Consider the following 18,711-nt stretch of genomic DNA (forward strand, 5'->3'; position numbering starts at 1 on the left):
GAGAGCCCATCTTATATTCCCGGCACCTAGACAGCGGCTCACAAACCTCTCTAACTCCAGTTTCAGGAGATCCAACGCCCTCTTCTGGCCTCTGCCAAACACCAGGGACATGCACAGTACACACACAGCCAAAACATGCTTACACACAAAATTAAAAGCAAAAACAAAAAAAAAAAAATCCAAAACTTGAATTTAAAAATACTTAAAAAGAATCCTGTTAGGTAGGGCTAGTCGAAATCACATCTTACCTTTCTTCGCTTTCTGTCCGCTGACCCTGCATTGCTCGTAGGAATTTCTAACTGTTCATGCTAAATTCAGAGATGAGCCCTATGTCCCTGCATCCACTGCAGTGGTCCCTAAACCCACCATGATGGCACTTCTTTGAATAAAACCAGTCTGGCTTTCTTAAACAAGTGGTTTTTTTTTTTGTTTTGTTTTTTTTTTTGTTTTGTTTTTTTTTCCCCCTTTAACTTTCCATACATGAAACCTCAGCCAAATAGACCGACTGAGTCCTGATTATCAACGAAAAGGGCACAAAACCACCAGGGGCTTGGAGAAGCACCTGGAAAGTCGAGTGTGGCTTTTAGCTCAGATTGGGGTTGGGGGGGGGCGGTGGAGAACGGAGGCGCTGGGTTGGTCCAGCATCCTCCCAGAAATGCAGAACTGTCAGAAGAAAAGCCCGGACAAGGAAGGGCACTTTTAAAAGAAAATCAAGGTGAATTCCAGGCATGAACCGTCCACTGGAAAGGGGGGCTTCCCGACTCCCCACCCCTTCCCCCCAAGGTGCGCAGCCCGCGCCGCCCACCCCGGGCGCGACTAGGCGAGGAGGAGCTGCGCTCTCTAGGACCCGAGGAGGGAGAGCTGCAGGGAGACGGAGCCTCCAGCGGGTGCTGCCGCGAGTGGCCGGCCGAGGGGGCTGGAAATGAAAGTAAAGCGCTCCGGAGCCACATGGACCGAGCTGCCCGGGCGGCGGCGCCGGGAGCAGGATGCGGCCGCCCGTAATTAAATAGCATTTACTCTTATTATTACTAATAATAATAACGTAATCATACCTCTAGTCATAGCATACCATTTATCGGGCTCGGCGCAGGCCCGCGGGGAGCGCAGCCCGGCCGAGGTGAGTGCTTTGGCGCGGTGGAGCCCCGTGGGGCAGAGGCCGAGCCACCGCGTCGCCAGTGGCGCGCAAGGTTGGGGCGCGCGAGGTTGGGGCGTCCGGGCAGGGCCAAGCAGGGCCGCGCGCGGAGGAGGCGCGGGAAGTCGGGGCCCGGCCACCTGGAAAGGCGGCTTTGCAAGAATAAAGCAATAGCACCCCCATTACCATGAACTATTTTGGGGGATCCCTGTGCAGATCCCCGTACCCCTGCCCCAAAGTTTCAAAGTTATTGTGTGGCCGGGCACCTGCCGCCTGGGAGATTGAGTCTCCACTGCAGCCCCCAGGGGATGTCTTGGCATTTTCTTCCGTGGTGGTGGTGGGCAGCAGTCTCCCCTGGGTATGGAGCTTTAGGGGTGCACGGATGCTTTGCGGATGCCACTGAAAGGGGGTGGTCCGAGCCTGGTAGTGGGGCCCCCCGTTTCTTTTGGATTCGCTTTGGATTCGCAGTGCCTAGGATGTGGAGGGGCCGCGGCGAGGGCTAGGGACAATGGCCGGCAGATGGGTTGCACCAGTCGGTTACAGCGGCCACGCGAGTCCGGGGATCCAGGGCCTGTGGGCCTAGCCCTGGGGGAGGGGGCGGCAGGAAAGGGGGGCGCGGTCTGGGTCGGCTGAGCAGGAGGACATTTCCGGTCGTGGCATCCATCACTGGCCTCAGAGGCCTCCCGGGTGGGCAGTAACCAGGCAGGGAATTTACGGGGGCTGCTGGGTGCTGGGACTCTGGCGACAGAGGGGCGCCCTTGCAGGTCTGGGACCCTAAAGAAGCAGAGCCGACCCCCACACACACACACACTACCCTCAGCGGGCAGAAGGTCCCCTCTGCCACTCATAATGTTTTTCTTTCCCGCTTAGAAACCCTTGGGTTCTGGTATTTGTAAAGTGCCTGGGTTGTGTGGTGGTGGTGGGGTCCTTCGCAGCGACAAAGCCCCACCCCCCATGCCCCAGGAGTGGGAATCGGGTAGAAAAGAGTTCGCTCTTGACAGAACAGGATGGCTGAGGTGCCAACAAGACATTAATGGGGAAGGCTGGGGGCTGAAGAGCCGAAGCTTCAAGTCCGGGATGCTGGAGGCCCACAGCAAAGTGATTGGGGGGGGGGGGGGTCGGTTTTCGGTTGTTAGCCAGGACATCAGTGCTCGGGCACAAGAATCAGAACCCCCACCTTCTTGCCATTTTCCCTAGTGTCTGCAGTTCATCCAGTTTGATGAAAATAGCAGAATGCAGATCCTTGAATTTTTACACAAATGCGATAATTATAGTACATTTAGCAACTGTGTTGGACATGAAATTCCAGCAGATTCTTTCCTTCTACTACCAAGGCTTACCCTACCACAGCTACAACCGTACCCTCCTTGATATCTTGACTTCTTTCTCCCATAGAAGTCTGCTGCAAGCTAGAAATGATGGGAGGCCCAAACCTGGGTGAAACAGGTTCTAGATGGTGTTTGTCTTGTGTGTGTGTCCTGAGTTGGGCATACGTGGGCTCATCTGCCCCTCATGGAACTTAGGCCCCGTAGACATTTTTCCATCCTTCTTTTCCATTTGTGGAACCGAGGGCTTAGAGAATTGGGTATCTTGCTGGAAATTTCCAGCTAGGATTCTTAACTAGTTATCTGACCCTGAATCTCCATTTTCAGGAGGGCGGAGATCTGAGGATGAGAGAGGGGCTTTGTGTTTCCTAGGTTGCCATAATGTCTGTTTAATGGTTCCTGTGAGCTTTAACCTAGTTTAGGTACAGTAGTTTGGAATGCGGCTTGTTGAATCTTTTTGGAAGTGGAGTTCATTGGGATGAGCCCGATTCTAAATTCTTAGGTTTGACAGTGCAATTGTCAGTGGGTTCGAGACTCTTTAAATAATAGTCTGTTTATAGCATTTGGTACGTGGATGTCAGTGTGTATGTGCATGCATGTGTGCACACAAGCACCAGGGTTTCTGATACACACCTCCCAGCACTCAGGAGTTAGAGGCAAGAGAACTGTGATTTAGGGGACAAGTTGGGCTACATTCCGAGACCTTCTCTCTCTCATTTGGTTCAGGGTTTCTCTTTGTAGCCCTGGATGTTTTGGAACTCGCTTTGTAGACCAGGCTGGCCTTGAATTTGGAGATCTGCCAGCCACGCCCAACTGGAGCCCTTGTCTTTAGAAAAAGAGGGGTGAAAAAAAAGAAAAAGAGGGGTGGTGGTGGCTGTTGAGGTGACTCAGTGGTTAAGTACTGTTGCAAAGGACCTCAGTTGAGTTCCCAGCATCCATATCCTGCAGCTGATAACAGTCTAACCAAAGGATCTGACATCTTCTTCTGCCTCTACCTACACTTCCATTCACGTGTACACACCTACATATACAAACACATAGTTAAAATATAAAATCTTAGCCTGGCAGGGGTGGCGCACGCTTTTAATCCCAGCACTCGGGAGGCAGAGGCAGGCGGATCTCTGTGAGTTCAAGGCCAGCCTGGTCTACAAGACCTAGTTCCAGGACAGGCTCCAAAGCTACAGAAAAACCCTGTCTCGAAAAAAAACAAAGAAAAAAGAAATAAAAAAAATCTTACCCAGGCATGATGGTGCACGCCTTTAATCCCAGCATTTGAGAGGCAGAGGCAGTCAGATAGATCTCTGAGTTTAAGGCCAGCCTGGTCTATAGAGCAAGTTCCAGGACAGCCAGGGCTACACAGAGGAACTGTCTAAAAAAAAAAAAAAAGCTGGGCATGGTGGCACATGCTTTAATCACAGCACTCAGGAGGCAGAAGCAGGTGGATCTGTGCATTTGAGGTTAGCCTGGTCTACAAAAGGAGTTCCAGGACAGCCAGGGCTGTAATGCAGAGAAACCCTGTCTCAAAAAAAAAAAAAAAAAAAAAGAGAAGGGAAGAAAGAAAGAAAGAAAGAAAGAAAGAAAGAAGGGAAAAGTATGTACAGTGCTTTTTATTTAGTTCATAACAAAAGGCCTTTCACATATGTGGGCTCATCTGTCCTTCCTAGCAATTACCGCAGGATTTCTTTACTTTTTTTTAATATACCAGTCTGGGTAGTAGATGGCTCAGCGAGTAAGAACACTGTTGATCTTCCAGAATACCAAAGTTCGATTCCCAGCACCCGCCTGGTGACTCACAACGGTCCTCACCTCCAGTTTCAGGGCATCTAAACCCTCTTCTGGCCTCTGAAGGTACCAGGCACACACATGGTACCCAAATATATATGCAAGCAAAAACACCCATACACATAAAATTTAAAAATAAAAATGTCATCCCTGATTATTTACTTACTGGGAGGGGGCGTGCATGTATCATGGTGTGTGTGTGTGTGTGTGTGTGTGTGTGGCAATCAGAAGACCATTTGTGGGAATCCTAGGTGTCAGACTCAGGCTGTCAGACTTGGTGGCAAGCACCTCTTTACCCACTGAACTATCTTGCCTTTCACGGGGTAGACATTTCAATACGTCTTTTCCAGATGGGGAATCGGAGGCCTGGAGAATTGGATGTCTTGGTAGAAGTTTAGAGTGGAGTTCGGACTCCTCTGTAGTTCTCTGCCTCTAGATATTTGTCCTTTCCCAGAGTCCTGTGCAACCTAGCGAGGGAAACGCTCCTCTGGTTAAGCTACTGTGAGGCAGGTCAGGAATTGAGCACCTTGTAGTCTGGCTGGAAATGGAAAAGTAAATTCATTAGGAAAATGGGCTGGAAAGTGGTTAAGAGCCTAGAATATATGAGTGCCAGATCCAGGGAGACCAGGGAGAGGCCCTGCCTCAAAGGCAATAGTGGACAGTGAGAGACGGGGACGCTTGGCACTCTGTTCTGTGCTTGCTCACAGGTGTGGGCATCCTGAGTGCATCCATGTACACACACAGTAAGTCTTTGTTTGTTTGTTTGTTTGTTTTTGTTTTTCGAGACAGGGTCTCTTTGTGTAACAGTCCTGGATGTCATGGAACTCACTCTGTAGACCAGGCTGGCCTCAAACTCACAGAGATGTGCCTGTCTCTGCCTCCCAAGTGCTGGGATTAAAGGTGTGCACTACCATGGCCTGGCACAAAATAAGTCTTTTAAGAATGAAACTGAACCCGGTGGTGGTGACACACACCTGTAATCCCATCACTTGGGAGGCAGTGGGGGGCAGATTCTTGTGAGTTTAAGGATAGCCTGGTCTACAGTGCCAGTTCCAGGACAATTCTGGGATGTAGCCAGGGCTACACAGAGAAACCTTTTCATGATAAACAAAAAAAAAAAAAAAAAAAAAAAAAAAAAAAAGAAAGAAAGAAAGAAACTTGAGAACTTAGAAAGAAAGGAAAGGAATCTGGCGTCAGCACACTGGGAGAAGACAAGGCAGCAACCTGGAAATGCACCGGAAGGCTTCCTGGAGGAGGAGAGAGCTGGGGATGAAAGAATAGGATGCTTGGCCAAAGTGGAGGACGAGGAAGGAGATCTTGGGTTAACATCTATTATTTCTGTGCTGGGAGGCTGATTTGTGTATCTTTTAAAATTTTCTTCAACTGTTTGTTTGTTTGTTTTTGGAGACAGGGCTTCTCTGTGTAGCCCTTGCTGTTCTGGAACTCGTAGACCAGGCTGGAACTCAGAGATCCTCCTCCCAAGTGCTGGAAATAAAGCCGTGTGCCACCATGGCCGGCTTTTTTTTTAAACATTACTATTTTTAAATTTAATTTTCTCTATTTGTAGTTCACGGAGGGTTGGTACTTGTGTTTGCATTTTACTGAAGAAGTTGGGGCGACTCAGGATTTGTGTGGTCACCCCAAAGTTACCTCACTGTATTTGAACCCAAGCCTTTCTGGCTTTGCGTGAGCTCCCGCCCACAGTTGTTGCCTTCCTCTCCACCGCCATGGAGGTGAGAGTAAAGGCCAGGGAAGCAGGAACTAGCAAATGCCACAGCCATAAGGGCTCACCAGGAAAGGTTAGCAGGCTCCTCAAGGCAAAAGTTTAATGAAGTATTTGAGTTCCCACACCCCGCAGAAAAGGCAAAAGGGCTGTAGAGGAAGCAGAGTCCTGAGCGTGGAAATCTGAATAATTCCATTCCATGGGGGCTTACCACCCTGGAGCTCGGGCACAAGACAGATATGGACCATTAGCCTAAGCTCTCCATGGACAGGAACTGGCTCTGCTTCAGCTCCTGCCTCCAGCTCTGGTGGACGTGCCAGGAGGACACATTCAGCCATTATGCTGTCAAATTGAATTATGCCCCAGTGTGGAGGAGGCAGGCTTATTGCGCCTGGGGTGGAAGGTCTTCCTAGAAGAATTTCTATGTGAATGCTTGAAAGATCAGATGAGAGAGGCCATTCCGAGCAGAGGCAGCGATGGGCGGAAACTGGGACATTTGAAGCCTGAGGAGTAAGTCACCAGGTACGGCCACAGGGTCGGGGCAGCCGTAAGTTCCAGCTGAAGTCCTGCGCTGTTGCTGTTGGCCCTTCGAGTCTCTGCACTGGAGTTTCCGTTTCTGGAAATGAACCCTGAGGTTGTTTTCTTTTCTTCTAAACTTTTAAATCAATTTTATTATGATTGCCCTTATTCTTTTGAGAATTTGGAGACAGGGTCTCACTGCGTTGCTCTGGAACTGGCTCTAGAGATCCTAGTTGGTGTCAGTCTTGCATTGACCTTCTGCCCTGCCTCTTAAGTGCTGGGATTGCAGGCATGCACCAGCATGTTGTGATGAGTCCTTAGGTTTGATGGTGTTTGACAGTAATCCAAGAGAGGTCAATGAAAGACGCAAGGTCAGGGCTGGCGAGATGGCTCACTTGTTAGAGCATTTACTGCCCTTCTAGAGGACCCAAGTTTGAGCCCCCCCCCCCCCCCCGCAATCGCATGTAACTTGAGTTCCAGGAGATTCATGGACACCAGCGCCCATGAGCACATACCCTCACACAGATAGACATGTATATGCATAATTTAAAATAAAACTATAAAAAAATAAAGAAAAAGTACCAGCATGACCTTTAATCCCAGTATTTTGAAAGAAAAAGCAGGCAGATTTTACCCTGGTCTACAGAAGACCTGTTTAAAAAAGAAAAAAAGTGGGGCTGGAAAGATGGCTAGGTGGTCAAGAGCTTGTGCTGCTCCTAGAGGTCCTGAGTTCAAATCCCAGCACCATCGGGTGACTTACAACTCCCTGTAACTCCAGCTCCAGGATCCAGTGCCCTCTTCTGGCCTCTAGAGGGATCTGCTCTTGCATTCACAATCTTCGCACAGGTACACATAATTAAGAATAAAGTTAGTCTTTTAAAAACTTATTTATATTAATATGTACATTGGTGTTTTGCCTGCGTGCATGTCTGTGTGAGGGCACCGGATCCCCAGGAACTGGAGTTGCAGATGGTTGTGAGCTGCCATGTGCGTGCCGGGAATCAGACTCAGGTTCTGTGGAAGAGCAGCCGGCTCTCTTCACCAGTGAGCTCTCTGCCCAACCCCCAAATAAAACAAATATTTTTAAAAAATGCAGTCAGGTGGTGGTGGCATATGCCTTTAATCCCAGCACTTGGGAGGCAGAGGCAGGCGGATTTCTGTGAGTTCGAGGCCAGCCTGGTCTACAGGAGCAAGTTCCAGGACAGGTTCCAAAGCTAGAGAGAAACCCTGCCTCGAAAAACTTTTTTAAAAAGTGGATCTAGAGGGACTTTAAAACCTTTTACTAATTTAGCAATCTCACCCAGTAATTCCCCTGTGGCCAACCCCCCATCATTGTATAGTTATGCACCATGATTATCCCCATCTTACTCAGAGAAGAGAGGTCAGTAATAGTTTAGATGACTCTGTTAGAAAAAAGGGGGTAGAGTGGGGTGGGGGCATGCTGCAAACGAAGCCCAGCCTGACTCCAGTAAGGGAACAGAAAGGGTGAGGGAGAAGCTGGTGGGACCAGCAGTGCAGGCCTGAGACTACGGGGTGGGGAGATCCGCTGAGGAAGGCTGGCTGCAGCCTGCATCTGGAGGCTACTATGTCAGCTCTGGGAGCCAGCACAGAAGCCAGCTCCCTTCACCGTAGTATTTAATGGCCCATAGCAAAGAGGCTCATCTTCCCTCCTCTGTCAGCACCAGCCACACAACTCCTTCCCACCTTATGTATCTCCCTGCTGAGTCTTCCCATGCAGGCATCGCAGTGCTTCCTGTGATGGCTTCTGCAGGTGTCTGTTAGCTCTGCTGCCCTAGCAAGCTGCGGGCGCCCTGGGGATCGAATACAGCATCTCTGTCTTCCGGACCCATCTGCTCTTCAGAACCACCTAAGTGACTTCTTCAGGAACAGTCCCGAGCCTTGTCTCGGAAGCTGAGGTGGAAATAAGGGCAGCCGCTGCTGCAGATGTACAGTGATTGGCACTTCTGTGCCCTTTCCTCTTGCCACTCCTTGAAGCACAGCAGCTATTACTGCCAGCACAGTTTTGCAGTGAGGGATCTGAGTCCCCCAGAGACAAGGAACACCTCCACAACCTATGGAGTCAGAGGCAAGCCTGTAGACTCCAGAATCCAAAGTGTTTTCTAAACCAGGCTGGTCTCAAACTCACTGTGTAGCCGAGGTTAGATTGGAATTCCTAATTCTCCTGCCTCCGTCTCTCAAGTGCTGGGGAGATGGCTCAGTTATAAGGTGCATGCTATACAAGCATGAAGATCAGCACCCATATTTTAAAAAGCTGGGTGCAGGGGCTGGAGAGAGAGTGGGGTTGAAGAGCCCCTGTTGCCCAGTCATGAGGAGTTTGCATCCAGTACCCTTGTAACAAGCAAACTTCTAACCCCAGATCCGAGGAGGGCGGGGACGGGAGGATCGCTGGCGCTTACTGGAATGCAGTTTAGCCAAGAAAATGTGAGCTGAGGTTTAGAGAGACCCCGCCTCAAAGAAGCAGAGAGTGATAGATAAGGACACTAGACAAACGTGTACGTGCACACACACACACACACACACACACACACACCCCTAAAAAGCTAGGCATAGTAGTGCACCCCTGCCTGGGGAATAGGAGACAACCTCACACATACACACAAGGCAGGATTCTGCCACTGAGCTATGTCCCCAATTCCTAGCCCAATTCTTTTTTCTTTTTTTAAGGCAGGCTCACATACTATAGCCCAGGTTTAGTTCTGCTTCAGGCTCCCCAGTGTAGCATGAGCTACCACACCTGCCCAGCCTGTTTCATATCTTATGTCTGGACAGGTAACATTTTTTTCTATCACCAACATTTATTTAGTCGATTATTTATTTACAGTAGGGTCTGATGTCTTGTCACAAACGGTGACATGCTTGTGCCACAGTAGTTTCGTGGCCGCCCTTCAAAAGGATGTACATCCACCTTCTAAGGCTCTTGTGCCTAAACTGTGGCTCTGAAAGGGATCAGGGTACCTGGTTCTCTGAGGTCAACAGATGCATCCTCCTGCCAGCTTGAGTTTCTGAAGTACCAGTGTCAGCAAAAACCATTTCCTGCCTGTGAGCTACGGTGACAGTCCGGGTGACAGTCCGGGTGACTGTCCGGGCCATGACCAGCCCTCAGGGGTTTTCAGAAGCTGCTCTGGAGCAGCTGTTCTCTCGGTCCACCCCACAAAGCCCGGCTCTGCCCCAGGTGGAGGGCAACAGAGCAGGGCGGAACTTTCAGGGTCTTACCTTTCATCCCCTGTTCTTGCAATGGGCATGCTGGCAGCACACACAGTATGTACCGTGCACACGGTATGTCACCGTTCTTGGTCTCTCTCTCTCTCTCTCTCTCTCTCTCTCTCTCTCTCTCTCTCTCTCTCTCTCTCTCTCTCTTAATTGGTGTTTTGCCATGGGTGTTGTGTCCCCTGAAACTGGAGTTACAGACAGTTGTGAGCTGCCATGTGCTTGCTGGGGGAATTGAACCCGGGTCCTCTGGAAGAGCAGCCAGTGCTCTTAACCTCTGAGCCATCTCTCCAGCCCATCTGTCTCCTTTTCTTTGGTTTGGTAACATTTGGCCTGTGTTTGGTGTGAGGGTTCAGCAGTGGGTTTTGAAAGCTCCAGAATGTTTCTGAATCTCCTCCCTTCTCTGCCTCAATCCAGCCTGGACTATTGTATGTAAGCCTCCTTAGGTTCTGACATTCTTCTTGTCTGTCTTTCATGCAACAGCCGGAGGGAGCTTCTTGAGATTTGAATGACCCTGTCATTTCTGCTGGAAACCTAGAATTTTCTGGACGTAGGCACAACTGAGGCCTGTTTCTCCGGTGGTGTTTGTAGCTCTCTGTTCAAGCCTCAGCCTGCCCCCTGTACCTCATTTTCCCCTTGACCTGCGTTTTCTTTGAACCTGCTCAGCTTGTTCTTACCTCAGGTCTTCACCCTCTGCTGGGTGCACACTTGTCCCCTCGCCCGTGGCTCAGATGCCACATCTTCTGAACTTAGCTCCTGCTTTACCACCATGAAACATCTCCTGTTTGTTCCTCACTCTTGTCATTGCCGTCCTTGTCTTATGTTTAACTCTGACCTATCATGTGAGCATGTGTGTTCATGTGTTTGCAGATATGCAGATGGGTGTACATATGTGTGCCTGTGCATGTGTTACTCCTCAGGAGCCATTCTTCTGTTGAGACAGGTCTATTGTTGGCCTGCAGCCCCTTAGGAGGCCAGAGTGGCTGGCCAGTGAATCCCAGGAACCCAGAGTCTGCCTGCCCAGCACCGGGATTATACGCATTCATCGCTGTGCCTGGCTTTTTTTAAAATTTATTTATTTTATGTGTATGAATGTTTTGCTTACATGTATGTAAGTGCATCATCACGTGCATGCATCAGATCCCCTGGGACTGTAGTTACAGACTGCTGTGAGCCACCATGTATGTGGTGCTGGGAATTGAACTTGGTTCTCTACAAGATCAGCAGGGTTTTGTAACTGCTGAACTCTCCAGAACCTGTGACCAACTTTTCTTCCTTCCTTCCTTCCTTCCTTCCTTTCTTTCTTTCTTTCTTTCTTTCTTTTTCTTTCCTTCCTTCTTTCCTTTCTTCTTTTTCCTTTTTTCCCTGAGAATGGGTGTCTCCATATATCCCTGGCTGTCCTAGAACTCCCTCTGTAGACCAAGCTGGCCTTGAACTCAAAGAGATCCTCCTGCCTCTGCCTCCCAAGTGTGGGGATTAAATGTGTGCGCCACCTAAAGGCTATGACCAGCTTTTTAATGTGGGTTCTGGAAATCAAGCTCTGGTCCTTGTCTCTTTTATGTACTGAGCCATCTTCCCAGACCAACATGTGACCTTTTTGTGTGCCTGCTCAACCATGATCAAGATCTGTGAGGGCTGGGGTACTGGAGAGATGTCTCAGTGGTTAAGAGGACCTGGGCTGGATTCCATGACCCACATGGTGACTCACAGACATCCATAAATCCAGTTCCAGGTGATCCAACAGGCATGCATGTGGTGCACATACATGTATGCATGTAAAGTTTCATACACATAAAGTAAAATAAAAAGTTAAAAACAAGCTATGAGGGCAGGGATTTGTTAACTGTGTCCCCAGTACTGGTGACAGCCGTGTTTATGTGTTGCATAAAAACAGCCGAGTTAGCCGCAGAATAGGCCTTACCAGAAAGGCGTGGCCCAGACAAAAACTGCAAAATCAGTGTCGACTGAGGCACTCAGTGAAGTAGAAAATACGGTCTGACCTGCTCAGGGAAGGACATACTAGTCTTGCCAGGTGGGTACGGCCAGCTCCGTCTTGCATATAGTAAAACTGAAGCTCAGAGAGGTCCCAGAAAGCAGTATGGGACGGTGATGGGAGTTGCTCCCAGGGCTGATGGCCACCACCAGAGCCTGCCTTCCTCTTGTCACTGGGCACCAGAGTAGGCGGTGCACTCCAATGCGACAGGAATCCCCCCTACACACACACCCCAGCAGAAGCAGTAACAAGCTCACTGCTCAGGGCACGAGAAGACACTGGAGGTAGTGTTGGACTGTGTCGCTCTGAGTGGTGACGTCTGTTTATTTTGCTCCTTATGCTTGCTTACAATTCCCAAGGGTGACCTGCTACTCTCCTCTTCCTTCACTTCCTTTTTAAGCTTAATGACGGCTTTATTGAAAAGGCTGGAGAGCCAACTCTGTGGTCAAGAGTACTTGCTGATTTTTCTAGAGTACCCAAGTTTGGTTCTTAGCACCCAGGTCAATCTGGTGGCTCCAAACGATCTGTAGCAGCAGCTTCAGGAGATCTGCTGCCTCCAGCCACCCCAGGCAGCTGACCTCACTTGCACACACCCACGTGCTGACACACACACCTATGGTAGCTAGAAGTCACAAGAATAAATCTTAAACAGGCACGCAGCACGCTCCCTTAATCCCAGCACTTGGGAGGTAGATCCCTATGAGTTTGAGGCTAGCCTGATCTCTGATCTACATAGAGAACTATATAGAGAGACCCTGTCTCAAAAAAAAAAAAAAAGATGGCCAGTTTCCAAGAAAGCAAACTTTAGGCTGCTGAGGCCTGTGGCTACTTTGTCGCATTTCTTTCTTAACCTACTTCCCTGGTGGAGCCTGGGGCGGTGCCAGCAGCTTGGCTTTCCTCAGCAATGGTGTGGCCTTGGGCCAGCCCCCATCCAGTCTGAGCCCTACTGTTCTGTGAACATGGGATGATAAATCCTACTTTTGCGATGATTACGGACACACGTGATTCTTTAGGATCAAGTCCTTCATTTATGGCCCTTCTCAGATCTCAATATTTAAATGCACCAAGTAAAATCTACAGGATTGCAAGGAAAAGTAGCTCTGTTCTACCAATGTGTAGTGTGTGTGCACATGTGTTTATGTATGGATGTGGATGTACATGTATAGTGTTTTGGCTCTTGTTTGTGTGTATGTGTAGAAGCCAGGGGACAGCCTTGGGTGCCATTCCTCAGGAGCCGTCTACTCTTCTTTCTTTTTCAAGATTTGTTTTTATTTTATGTGTATGTGTGTTTGCCTGCACGTATGTGAGTGTATGTCCCATGTGTGTGCCTGGTGACTGCAGAGGCCAGAAAAGGATTTCAGATTCCCCCAGAAATGGAGTTACAAATCGTTGTGAGCTGCCATGTGGGTGCAGGGCCGAACCTGGACCCTCTGCCAGAGTGGCAAGTGCTCTCCACTGCTGAGCTCTAGCTCCACACTGGGTTTTGAGATAGGGTCTCTCTCATTACCCCGGAACTCAGCGAGTAGGCTAGGCTGGCTGGCCAGGGAGTCTCAAGAACCTGCCTGTCTCCACTTCCCCATCATTGGGATTATAAGCATCTGCCCGTATGTCCGACTTCTCTTTTTGCATAGTTCCAGGGATGGAGCTCAGGTCCTTGTGCGTGCAAGGCAAGCACTTTACCGACCAAGCTGTCTTCCCAGCCCTAGAGCTCTTCCTTAGTTGATTCAACAAGATTTACCAGTGTGTCCGATGCAGCTACTGTAATTTCGAAGGTGTGATAAGCAGAACGCTTCATTATCTGCAGCCACTGAAATGCAATAAGAATGCAGCCTTTCTGAGTAACTCAAGGACAAGACTACAGTGCCGTTGCAGTCGGAGGGAACGCGAATGCTAGCTCTCGGGAGGGGTTTTCCCCGTCTACCCTTACAGCCCTGCCACAGATCATAGGTAACATGTTCAGGTGATCTGTGGAAATTAAGTATGACCCTCCCTGGTGGCCACGGAGCAGGAGTCCAGGAGTGGGCAGATATGCTTGTGAGGGCTGTGGGAAAGAGAGAAGGGCAGACCCAGGATGCTGGCCTGTAGGGCTGAGGATGGCGGTGAAACCTTCCTGCTCTGACTGAGGGAGCGAGACGGGAGCTGGGGTGGTGAGTACACGGTATGTAGCCGCCCTGCATTCTGGGGTCTGCTGCTCTGTAGTGAAACCTGAGGCCACGTGTGCATGAGGACAGAGTGAAGACGGTGTAGGGAGAGCCGTGCCCATGGCGAAAGTGATAAATAGGATGGGGCCCCAGAGCCGACTGCCAGGGTGCAAGTCCCAACGCTTAATCATTTCTCACAACGCGACTTGGGCAGGCTACGCCCTGTGCCTCTCTTTCCTCATGGGGATATAACTGTTCCTTTTTGCAGAGTATCATAAAGGCTAAGGGGAGGTTTCAGGCTTTCTGTGGTGGGAGGAAGTGTGTGTCCTGGGTGACTGCCATCAGCCTCCTGTTGTCCTCTGGTTCCTGGGCTCCTCCTGAGGGGTTCCCTTGTGGGTTTTTTTGTTTTGTTTTGTTTTTCAAGCAGGGGTTTCTTTGTGTAGCCCTGACTGTCCTGGAACTACCTTTGTAGACTAAGCTGGCCTTGAACTCACAAAGTTCTGCCTCCCAAGTGCTAGGATGAAAGGCGTGCGCCACCACCGCCGGCTCCTGATGGGTTCCTAAGCACTGTTTCTCTGGGCTGCTCAGAGATGAATCAGATGCTGCTCCACCTACAGGAGCTCATAGCTGGGGACTCAGGGACAGCACCGTGGTTCTAATGAGCTTGGGTGGGGTTGGGAGAAAGGCTTCCTAGTGGAGGACGCCCCCTGCAGGGGAGACAGCCCGATGATCTACCGGTCCAGGATTTGCCATGGCTCAGGAGAGGCCAGGCGTGCCTTGCTATGTGTGCTGCAGACACTGGCTAAAGAATGTGGACTTTGTCCTTTGGGTGATGGTGTCACAGGAAGTCTTGTTTGTTTGAACTTTTTGTTGTTGTTGTTGTTGTTGTTTTTCAAGACAGAGTTTCTCCGTGTAGTCCTGACTGTCCTGGAACTCACTCTGTAGTTCAGGCTGGCCTCAAACTCACAGAGATCTGTCTGCCTCTGCCTCCCGAGTGCAGGGATTAAAAGCATGCGCCACCATTGCCCAGCTTTAACTTCTCCTTCACAAGAAGTTGCAGGGCTGGAGAGATGGCTCAGCGGTTAAGAGCACTGACTGCTGTTCCAGAGGTCCTGAGTTCAATTCCCAGCAACCACTGGGTGGCTCACAACCACCTATAATGAGATCTGGTGCCCTCTTCTGGCTTACAGGAAGGGTACTGCATAAATAAATAAATTAATTAATAAAAAAAAAACAAGAAGTTGCAAAAACTGTACAAAGAATCCCCTTCACTCAGCTTCCCCTAACGGTGGCATCTTGTGTAGCTGATGTATAGTGTTAAAACCAGAGACCTGGCATTGGAACATTACTAGACTGGACAGTTTATTCAGGTTTTACTGGGTTTTTGTTTTGTTTTTTAGTATGTGTTTGTTAGTGTGTACACCACATGCTTTGAGAAGGAGAATGACATCAACATATGTAGTAATCAGATGCCTCTAGCCCCCCCGGAATGGGAGCACATTGGAGGGGTCTCAATGGAGGTTGTTGGTGAGAGGTGATGACGGCCTGTGGTTGTAGAGAGAAGCTGTAGTTTGTTTGTGGTTGTAGAGAGAAGCTGTAGTTTGCCTGTGGTTGTAGAGAGAAGCTGTAGTTTGCCTGTGGTTGTAGAGAGAAGCTGTAGTTTGCCTGTGGTTGTAAAGAGAAGCTGTAGTTTGCTTCTGGTTGTAGAGAGAGAAGCTGTAGTTTGCCTGTGGTTGTAGAGAGAAGCTGTAGTTTGTTTGTGGTTGTAGAGAGAAGCTGTAGTTTGCCTGTGGTTGTAGAGAGAAGCTGTAGCTTGCCTGTGGTTGTAGAGAGAGAAGCTGCGGAGTCAGGTTAAAGGTGGCAGGAACTGGGAGCTGAGACCAGATGACGGTCAGAGCTCTGGCTAGGGCAGAGGGCGAGAATGGAGAAGGCAGAGGTGAGGGGAGGAGAGGCTAAGTTCAGTTTGGAATGTGTTCCGTGGGAGGAGGCTCAGTGCAGCTGAGAAGGGCCTCCGAGACGGTGTGGTGGACATGGAAGTAAGTCTTCATTTTAATCTAATTTTATGTGTATGAGAGTTCTTCCTGTATGTAATTCTGTGCACTCTTGTAGGAACACCTGGAACTGGAGTTACAGGTAATTATGAGCCACCGTGTAGGTGCTGGGAATCGAACCCTAGTCCGCTGGAAGAGCTGCCTGTGCTCTTATCTGCTAAGCTATCTCTGCAGCCCACAGGCATGGGCCTTTTTTTTTTAACAATTTATTTTTATTTCTTGTGCATTTGTGTTTGCTTGCATGTATGTCGGGTCCCCTGAAACTGGAGTTACAGACAGTTGAGCTGCCTTGTGGGTGCTGGGAATTGAACCCGGCTCCTGGAAGAACAGCCAGTGCTCTTAACCACTGAGCCATCTCTCCAGCCCCAGGCATGGGTCTTAAAAGAGGAACAGGAATTGTCTGGGTGGGGGAAGTGTGGGGTTCTAGTTAGAGGGCCCAAGATTAGGAAAAGGGTGGAAGTCAGAGACAGCCTGGGCAGTGGGCATCCAGGTACCACTCTCCAGAAGGTGAGAGCTGAAAATCTGGCATGCTGAGGAGGGGGCATGCTTGGCAGAAGGGTGGACTCGTGAGTCATCGGCATGACTCATGAGATCATGAAATGCAGAAGCTCATCTGGGGACAACACAGGAGCAGGAGCACTGTCCTTTCCGTGGAATCTCAGGAACGTGGATGTTGAGGCCTGGGCAAAGGAGAGTCAACACCAGAGACAGCAGGAAGGATCCTAGAGGTGGGAGGACGCGGCAGATGCAGCCCGAGGTCCAGGAAGAGGCGAGTCAAAAGCTGCTACCTAAGCAGCAAGGAGGTTCCTGGGGCTAGGGGTCCACTTGGCTAATGGCGCATTGGAATGGTAGAGAATTGGAATGGAAAGGGTGAGAGCTGGTCTCTGTGTTAAGGAGTTGAGTGGGGGTGGAGATGTGTGTAATCAACTCTGGCTTTAACTGCAGTCAAGGCTGGGGGCGGGGTATAGTGTATTGTGCCGAAGGGAATCGGAAGCAGGAGTTATTGTGAACCAGGGAAGACTTTGAGCATGATGGGAGGTGGCCGGGGCCTGGAGCTGGGTCTGCTTGATTTACAGCAAAGGCGATGGTGCTGGATGTAGGCTCTGGGGCCAGACTTCCGGGGTTGGAATTCCATGTATATACCAATTCTGTCACTGTGGATGAGACAGTTCACTTTTGTGTACCCACAGTGTCTTGTCCTCTGCAAAATGGGGAATGTTCAGTGTCTATCCCATTAAGCCTTGTGGAGCTTCGAGGAAGTGATGACTTCCTCTGCCCCGTGGTAACCACTCAGCAGGTGCGAATGCTCTGTGAGTGTTCGCTTCTTTCAGTCTAAGTTTTTTTTTTTTTTTTTTTTTTTTTTTTTTTTTTTTTTTTTTTTTTTTTTTTTTTTTTGGTCTTTCGAGACAGGGTTTCTCTGTAGCTTTGGAGCCTGTCCTGGAACTAGCTCTTGTAGACCAGGCTGGTCTCGAACTCACAGAGATCCGCCTGCCTCTGCCTCCCGAGTGCTGGGATTAAAGGCGTGCGCCACCACCGCCCGGCTCAGTCTAAGTTTTATTTATTCAGCATCCACTAGTTCTTATCTGTGAAATAACTGGGTTGAATGAGCTGATGTCCGTCCATTCCTTCTACCGTCATTAATTTACTCTGTGGCCAGCACAGGACCATTAAGATGTCCAAAAGGCCAGCACAATTCCTCCAGGACCAATGTAGACGTGTCATGTCCATCTCTCCTTCATTCTCAGCTTTCCCCCTCTCTCCCTCATCTTGGTGCTAGGTTCGGAACCTAGGACTTTGAAAACCAGTGTTCTCAGGCTGCTGGTTCCCACCAGGTACCTGCCCTACTGAGTTGGTCCCAAGTCAGTTCTGTTCTGTGACTTGGATTTTGCCTGTGGAAAAAAATCCAAACTTTGCTGCGGAAACTGTTCTTGGCCCCCTGCTGTCGAGCAGATTCCAGCCCCTAGAGAAAATGACAGATGCTGGAGCATATTCTTTCGAACTCCTCCCCTGCGTGTAAACACACGGCACACAAAGCATTCTGGGATCTTCTGTGCTGTAGCTACACATGGAATCACTGCCATCAATGAAGGTATAGATTTAGTAGATGTGTCGTATTTAATTACTTAGGTGGATCCTTTATGGGCAAGCAGTAAGGCTGCTTCAAGTTTTTCTTTTCCTTTCTTTTTTTATGATTTATTTATTTATTTTTGTTTGTTTTTCAAGGCAGGGTTTCTCTGTGTAGCCCTGACTGTCCTGGAACTCACTGTGTAGACCAGGCTGGCCTTGAACAGGGAGATCCACCTGCCCATGCCTCCCAAGTACTGGGATTAAAGGCATGCACAACCACCTCCTGGCATCTGTCATCCATTTTTTAAGACTAATAGATTCCGTTAGAATTGGCCCATGCTAGCTGTATATAAGTTCTAAGTTGTATTGGACTTTGGATCTATTTATTTGGTGTGTGGTAGTTGTTTTTTGTTATCATAATGCTCATTTAAAAAATAATTATACATTTATTGACAAGATGGCTCAGTGGGTAACGCACTTGCTAAGCTTGAGTATCTGAGTTTGGTCCCTGAATCCCATGGTGGGAAGGGAGAACTGGCTCCTGAAAGTTGTCCTCTGACCTCCACATACGGCTGTGGCACATGCATCCTGCACTTATACATGTCCATGCACACATCATACACATACAAAAGTAACAAATAGAAATTTAAAAACAATATATTCCATGCCAGGTGTGCAGCACATGCCTATAATCCCAGCACTTGGGAAGTAGAGGAGGAAAACCAGAAGTTTAAGGCCAGGCTCAACTAT

The 18,711-nt window shown here is 49.3% G+C and overlaps 1 protein-coding gene across 1 annotated transcript in view; it reads left to right on the top strand.

Annotated features, from left to right (window-relative positions):
• The first annotated feature begins 839 nt into the window (after positions 1-839).
• Positions 840-18,711, top strand: part of Zc3h7b (zinc finger CCCH-type containing 7B) — a 54,549-nt gene continuing 36,677 nt past the window's right edge. The window contains 1 exon segment of the mRNA XM_038344111.2: positions 840-1,117. The gene's annotated coding sequence lies outside the window, so the exon portion shown is untranslated.

The sequence above is a fragment of the Arvicola amphibius genome, chromosome 9, assembly GCF_903992535.2.
Source record: "Arvicola amphibius chromosome 9, mArvAmp1.2, whole genome shotgun sequence".
NCBI classification, from domain to species: domain Eukaryota; kingdom Metazoa; phylum Chordata; class Mammalia; order Rodentia; family Cricetidae; genus Arvicola; species Arvicola amphibius.